This window comes from Ctenopharyngodon idella, chromosome 2 (genome assembly GCF_019924925.1).
Source record: "Ctenopharyngodon idella isolate HZGC_01 chromosome 2, HZGC01, whole genome shotgun sequence".
In the NCBI taxonomy this organism is placed as follows: Eukaryota; Metazoa; Chordata; class Actinopteri; order Cypriniformes; family Xenocyprididae; genus Ctenopharyngodon; species Ctenopharyngodon idella.
In genome coordinates this window covers 8,843,274-8,851,385 of record NC_067221.1, presented here as the reverse complement: position 1 = coordinate 8,851,385, position 8,112 = coordinate 8,843,274, and positions in this window count along the sequence as shown.

Below are 8,112 nucleotides of genomic sequence, written 5' to 3'. Positions count from 1 at the left end.
CTGCATAGAAGAAGGATCCGGGTACTGAAATGGCCAACCTGCAGTCCAGATCTTTCACCCATAGAAAACATTTGGCACATCATAAAGAGGAAGATGCGACAAAGAAGACCTAAGACAGTTGAGCAACTAGAAGTCTGTATTAGACAAGAATGGGACAACATTCCTATTCCTAAACTTGAGCAACTTGTCTCCTCAGTCCCCAGACGTTTGCAGACTGTAATAAAAAGAAGAGGGGATGCCACACAGTGGTAAACATGGCCTTGTCCCAACTTTTTTGAGATGTGTTGATGCCATGAAATTTAAAATCAACTTATTTTTCCCTTAAAATGATACATTTTATCAGTTTAAACATTTGATATGTCATCTATGTTGTATTCTGAATAAAATATTGAAATTTGAAACTTCCACATCATTGCATTCCTTTTTTATTCACAATTTGTACAGTGTCCCAACTTTTTTGGAATCGGGTTTGTAGATCTTATTGTAAGAAACAAAACAACAACTCATCCGTAGATATGTTTAATAAAAAAAATATAAAAAAAAAACTGACCTCGTAATGGTTAATCAAAATATCATAACTGGACCTTACGGTGAAAGCGACATACTTCTCTCTGGTGACATATGCCGGACTTTCTCCAATAATTGAGTCCACATAACCCTGCCCCTGAAAGCTTGCAATCATCTGCCTCCACTTTTGTATTTGATGACCACATCTTACAAGACAATTAACAACCAATGCATACAACCAAGTCCCCACCCTACACTTTTTTTTCTTTCTTGATAATCTGTTACATTCAGCTGTAGTCTACGTCACGATACAGAAGAAAAAATACTTCCATTTCATTGCAACTTTAAGGCCCCCATCTTATTGTCAATTACTGGTCATTTACATTTATATTTATCAGACTTTTGGTCACACTTTAGATGAGGGTCCATTTCTCACTATTAAAGGGTTAGTTCACCCAAAATGAAAATTATCCCATGATTTACTCACCCTCAAGCCATCCTAGGTGTATATTTCTATCTTCTTTCAGACGAACACAACCAGAGAAATATTTAAAAAATAAGCTTTATAATGGAGGAGCAAGGATATTGCTCCAAAAAATGCAATCATCCATTATAAAAGTAATCCACACGGCGCCAGGGGGTTAGTTAAGGCCTTCTGAAGCAAAGCGATGGGTTTTTGTGAGAAAAATATCCATATTTAAAACTTATATAATATTTAATAACTAGCTTCCGGCAGACGGCCATATGCACCAATTTTGAGGCGGAAGCAACCTCTGAGGCGTCTAAGCTTAGGATACTCCTACATCCTGCATCACACATCGCGCAAAGGGTTACTCTTGCGCAATATGTGTACGGTCATCTGCCGGAAGTTAGTTATTTGTCTTGATAAAGTTTTAAATCCCCCCCCCCCCTGAGGGGAGAGTATATGAATATATAGCTGGAATATATTTAAATATATCTCCGATTGTGTTCGTCTGAAAGAAGAGTCATATCATATACACCTAGGATGCCTTGAGGGTGAGTAAATCATGGGATAATCTCATTTTTGGGTGACCTAACCCTTATCTAACTATTAACTATGACATTTGCCTCAATGAACTCCTAATTACTGCTTATTAATAGTAAGTTAGTTGTTAAGTTTAGGTATTTTGGGTAGGATTAAGGGATTTAGAATATGGTCATGCAGAATAAGGCATTCATATGTGCTTTATAAGTAAAGCACATATTTATGCCTTATTTTATAATAAACACATACTTTATAATAAACAGCCAATATCCTAGTAATGTGCATGCTAATAAGCAACTAGATTAATAGTGAGAATTGGACCCTAAACTAAAGTGTTACCAGACTTTTTTTTTTATCCAAAGCAATCAAAATTGTAACTTTTCCTTTTTTTTTTTTTTTTTTATTAAACTTGCATTCCTCTAAAATGACCTTGTGATGACATTAGCCTACACTCAGGCCATGCAGGCTATTAGATAATGTTAATGATTAGCCACATAGCTAATGTTTACCATTAGCATTCGGTTGTAGCTTCATTCTGATAAGTAGCTGCCACTTTTCACAATCCAATCAATTCCAATGTCCCACTGAACATTAGTTTTCAATCACTAATCTGTCAAATTAATCTCAATAACAAATCAGTTATTATTCTTGACAAATCGATTGATTATTTTCTTTAATAATCCTTTGGTTAACAATATACCAATAAGTCTCATTTTCACAGTGTCGATGTCTTTGATTGTTTATCGGCCCTACTGAATATCCTGTTTTACTCAGAAATGCTTCATGGAAGTAAAATGAGTTGTGAATGTCAGTTTTAAGCATAATAATGCTATTCTAACAGCAATGCAGTACTTAAAATTATATTTGGATTCATACTTAAATAAAGAACTCTTTATTATACATATACCTGAGCAAACATTAGATTCAGAGTCTATTTTTATGCAACTTCTCCTTTAGTGTAAACGCACAGGGTGATGTTTGAAAAGCATCTCAGGATGACGCACGTCTTAAAATAATCATACCCAAACTGTAGTAAAGCCACCCAAGCAATGTTTTCATGTTTTCACTGTGGTCGTGCACCTTTGTGTTTATTATTGAGTTCAGGTGCAGTAAGATGTCCCCGGAAGACTTTTTGAGATGGAACCATTTAAGTTTCTGTTGAAATAAATGTTTACAGCATTCCAAACATTTTGTGTGAGACAGTATGTGTGGTCCTGTCGGCACCTAGTGAGAGGTGATGTCTTGTAAAGGTGTGTTTCTGTGCGCCTGCTTGTTTTACCTGTGTGTGTGGTTACGCATATGTATTCGGGAGAGAGAGAGAACTATGTCTGAGTCTGTGTGTGGGAGGATGTCTGCACATGTGAGTCTCATAACTTTTTAACAAAAGTTTACACACACACACACACACACACACACACACACACACACACATGCAATTAAAAAAAAGGGGGACAAAACATCTGTTTTAGCACTTACTGTACAATTGTGCACTTTAGATATTTTAAATACTCGGTTTTACAAGAAAAAAAAAGACTGCTTTTTCGCTGAGAACCTTGTTACGTTAATTTTAGGAAAAATATATTTTCAATATATGTCTATTCAGTCATACAAACAGATAGCACATGTGCTTGCATGTATGGAAAAGTAAGAAGGTTCCATTGAGACTGTAAAAGCAACACCATAAAATGTGTGGAAGCAATTGTGTGAATTAGGAGACTTTTATTATACAAAAAAGAGGAGAAATTGCCAAGTTCCAATGATGCATCTTGTACAACTTTGCTTCTGTAGCAATTTTGAAATTTTCTTTTTGCACAGCGCCACTTTGTGGTCAGTTCGCGTACTGCATTAGAAGCAGACAGGTTGTGATTTCCACCAGGCTGTGTCCAGGTTCAAGGGTCTGCTCGCACAGGGGCCGAGGGGCCTGAGGACTGAGGAGGGCCCAAAGAGGGGGGTCCGGGGATGAGAATTCCTGCCTGCTATGGCTGGTAGCAGCTTCCGCTCACTCTGGGAAATCGGTTGAACTGGAGCCATCCTGTGAATCCCCACGCGGAAATAAATCATTCTTAACTAGCCCCCTCACACACCATACTGCGGCACAGAATCAGGCATGTGTTTCAGCCCTGTTGGTGTGTGTGAATGTGCACATATGTTCTGGGTCTACATGTGTAGCAGTGCCTGTGAGTGTAGGTGTGTGTACGCAGCTGGATCTGTCTTTATTCCACTCCCTGGAATAATGGTCCTCTCCTACGCATGGGGTGCTTTATGCTGTCTCTGAATGAAGAGTCTGTACAAACGATAGCCTACTGTATGTCTGACAACTTCTACCCCATATAGTCTTTTTCCATCTGTCTTGGGCTTAAAAGAAGGTAGTGCAATACACTTATAAATAACACAGGCATGACAGTGGTGAGGACACTTTTAGTAGCTTTCATAAGCATGCAGTCATTTGCAAAGTTCTCCTTCTCTCAGTCAATGGGAAGCACACATGCATGGAAACTTGTAGGGTCTTACATGACTGTTAGATTGTAAGATGTTAGAGTAAATGTACTTGACTGATTTTGACATACTAATAGTAGCATTCCAGTTTAGCTTAAAGGGATAGTTCACCCAAAAATGAAAACTATTTACTCGCCCTCATGTCTTTCCACACCTGTTTGACTTTTTCTGCTGAACAAGAAGATATTTTGAAAGAAGGCAAGAACCAAACATTTTTGGTTACCATTGACTTTCATTGTATGCACAAAAAAGTGAGACTTTTCTTACAGGGTTTGTTCACCCAAAAATTAAATTTCTGTCATTAATTACTCACCCTCATGTCGTTCCACACCCGTAAGACCTTCGTTCATCTTCAGAACACAAATTAAGATATTTTTGATGAAATCCGATGGCTCAGTGAGGCCTGCATTGATAGCAAGATAATTAACACTCTTAAATGTCCAGAAAGCTACTTATATAAGACAGTTCATGTGACTACAGTGGTTCAACCTTAATGTTATGAAGCGCCGAGAATACTTTTTTTGCGGCAAAAAAACAAAATAATGACTTTATTCAACAATATCTAGTGATGGGCGATTACAAAACACTGATTCATGAAGCTTCGAAGCTTTACAAATCTTTTGTTTCGAATCAGTGGTTCGGAGCGCCTATCAAACTGCCAAAGTCACGTGATCCATTGAAATTTCGAAACGTTTCAAAACACTTATGATGTAATGAAGCCTTGTTTACTGAAATCATGTGACTTTGGCAGTTTGATACGTGCTCCGAACCACTGATTCGAAACAAAAGGTTTGTAAAGCTTCTAAGCTTCATGAAGCAGTGTTTTGAAATCGCCCATCACTAGATATTGTTGATATACAAGTATAGTATTCTTGTTGCTTCATAACATTAAGGTTGAACCACTGTAGTCACATGAACTGTTTTAAATATGTCTTTAGTACCTTTCTGGGTTAATTATCTTGCTGTCAATGCAGGCCTCACTGAGCCATCGGATTTTATTAAAAATATCTTAATTTGTGTTCTGAAGACGAACAAGTGTGGAATGAATGACATGAATGACATGAGGGTGAGTATTTTCATTTTTGGGTGAACTGACCCTTTAAAACATCATCTTTAATGTTCCACAGAAGATTTGGTTTGGATCATCATGAGATTGATGCGGAATGATGACAGAATTTTCATTTTTGGATGAACTATTTCTTTAACCTTTTACCTCAATATGAGCTTATTACCTGATTAAACAAAAACATCCTGTCATAATCCAAAATTTATGACAAAGTGTGTAATTTTTGTGTTTATAGTGTCACTAAATGGAAATATTTCCAAAAAGGTTTCCTTAGTTGTCTCTGCTTGGATCTGTGAAATCTCTGTCTGGACTGTCTGTCCATCTCCGCCTCACTCTGTTTGTCTCGGTTTCTCTCTCTCTTTCTTGAATGGACGCATAGGAATGAGACAAGAGCAGGGTGCAGTGGGTTTGCTTGGCAGCTGGCATGCCAACAGCACTCCCATCACCTCGTTGACTTAATGCCAGTGGGAGTGACACAAAGACCACCCCAATTCAGTGCACCATTCCCTGTGCTCATCAACTCACTGGACTACAGTAGCAAACGAATGAAACTGAAACAATGGTAGATTGATTCTCTCTCTCTCTCTCTCTCTCTCTCTCTATAAAACAGTTCTTTTAAATTGTAATAATATTTCAAAATATTACTGTTTTTACCATATTTTTTCAATTTAATAAATGCAGCTTTGGTACGCATAAGGCACTTCTTTTAAACACATTAAAAAATCTAAACAACTCCAAACTTTTGAACAGTTGTGTATAAACACGCATGCAATATAATTTAAAGATTTGTATTATTTTACTAACCCCAAGACTTTTATTTTAATATTTGCTCAGCTGAGAAATGCCAAGTTTTAGGCAGCATAAACACCAGAGTGAGTCTGTAAAATATATTATTTGCTTTAACTAACCACATTTACAATTCACAAATCGTCCCCAAGAGAAAGATATCAAGGTATCATACAGTATATATGCATGTTATTATCCACCTAGGACTGCGTTTATATTTTTGGACAAGTTAAATATACTTTTTGTGGGTTACTAAATGGTTCCTGAAAATTCAACGAATCATGTCCAGTTTCCTTTTTCAAACTGGAGCAACAGATAGAGCTTTCCCTGATTATGCTCAGACTGAGGGCTGTCATTAGTGGAAATGGTCAACCAATCAATGGCTCAGATGCGGTCAGTTCAGGAAGGTGGATTTGCTCGGATTGAATGAAGCGGTCGGGACTTTCCAGACCTGACCGTACTGCATTGACGCTGTTCTCTCTGCCTGACCATATCTTTGGCTTATTAAAAGTAAATTTATTCAGAATTAAAGGCAAGTTATTCAGCCTGGTTGCCGACATAAGGTCATAGTAAATTGTGTGTTATAAAATATGTTAACAGTTACTGTTTATATACACTACCGTTCTACTAAGTCTGGGGTTAGTAAGATGCATTAAGAATGCATTAAATTGATCAAAAGTGACAGTAAAGACATTTATAAAGTTACAAAAGAGTTCTATTTCAAAGATTTCTGAAAAAAAAAAAAAAACTTTCCATAAAAATATTAAGCAGCACAACTGTTTTTAACATTGATAATAATAAGAAATGTTTCTTTAGCACCCAGTCGGCATATTAAAATGATTTCTGAAGGATCGTGTGACACTGAAGACTGGAGTAATAATGCTGAAAATTCAGCTTTGCTATCACAGGAATACATACACACATACATACATACATACATGGATATACAGACATACATATACATGTATGTGTATATATATATATATGGAGAGAGAGAGAGAGAGAGAGCTTTAGGGTTTGAAGATCCTCTGCCATTCAGCATAATGAGCCTAGTCACATCAGTTCACATCATTGCTCCATTCAGCGCTGTGACTCCTGATTAATGATTGCCCTCTGGTGGGAGACTCAGGCGATGCCTCCAGAAGCTACACTCATATGGTGCCTAGATCTCTTCTCTCTGTTATGATCTACAATAAATCCATGGGTTTTCAACCAGGGTCCATGGAAATGCACAGGGGTATACTAAAGAAATATAAATATAAAATTTCATACATAACACATTTCATGACATTTTATGAACATTATTTAGTGATCTAATAGCGTTAATGTAACATAATGTATTTATTGTTTTTCTTATTATTGATATACTTTATATACTTTTAAACTACTTTTTTTTTCATTTAACATTCATCGTTTTTAACATCTCTTGTTCGATTGACTCCACCAAAATATCTTTTAACTTATTAAACTTTCAAGTAAATAATGGATAAATAATTTATATAGGCTTATAAACACACTTCCATTTGTAAGTTTGGGGTCTGCAAGATTTTTTTTTAATGTTTTTGTATTTTTTTTATCAAATAAATGCACCAGGGCTGCATTTATTTGATCAAAAATACAATAAAAAAGTAATATTGTGAAAAATTACAATTTAAAATAACTTTTTTCCTATTTTAATACATTTTAAAATGTAATTTATTTCTGTGATGGTAAAGCTGAATTTTCAGCATCATTACTCCAGTCTTCAGTGTCACATGTTCTTTCAGAAATCATTCTAACATAATGATTTGCTGCTCAATAAACAATTCTTATTATCAGTGTTGAAAACAGTTGTGCTGCTTAATATTTTGTGGAAACCATAATACATTTTTAAGACATTTTTTTCAGGATTCTTTGATGAATAGAAAATTTATTTGAAGGAGACATCTTTTGTAACATTATAAATGTCTTTATTGTCACTGTTGATAAATTTAATACATCCTTCCTAAATAAAAGTTTCTTTCGGAGAAAAACAAAACAAAAAAAAAACAGTCTTATTTCTTTGATATCTTGAATGCGGCACTTATAGTAACATAGTCAGGGCCATAGTATATAGTGGAACAACCTGTTAAGACCAAGTCCTTTGCCTAATTATAACTCAGCCCTTACGTCCCCTCCAGTCCTCTCCTCAAGAGTGGGCCCTCCAGGTCCAGGCCCCTCCCCCCCACCCAAACCTCAGCTGCCCCACCTCCTCCTCCTCCCGCTCACCCTC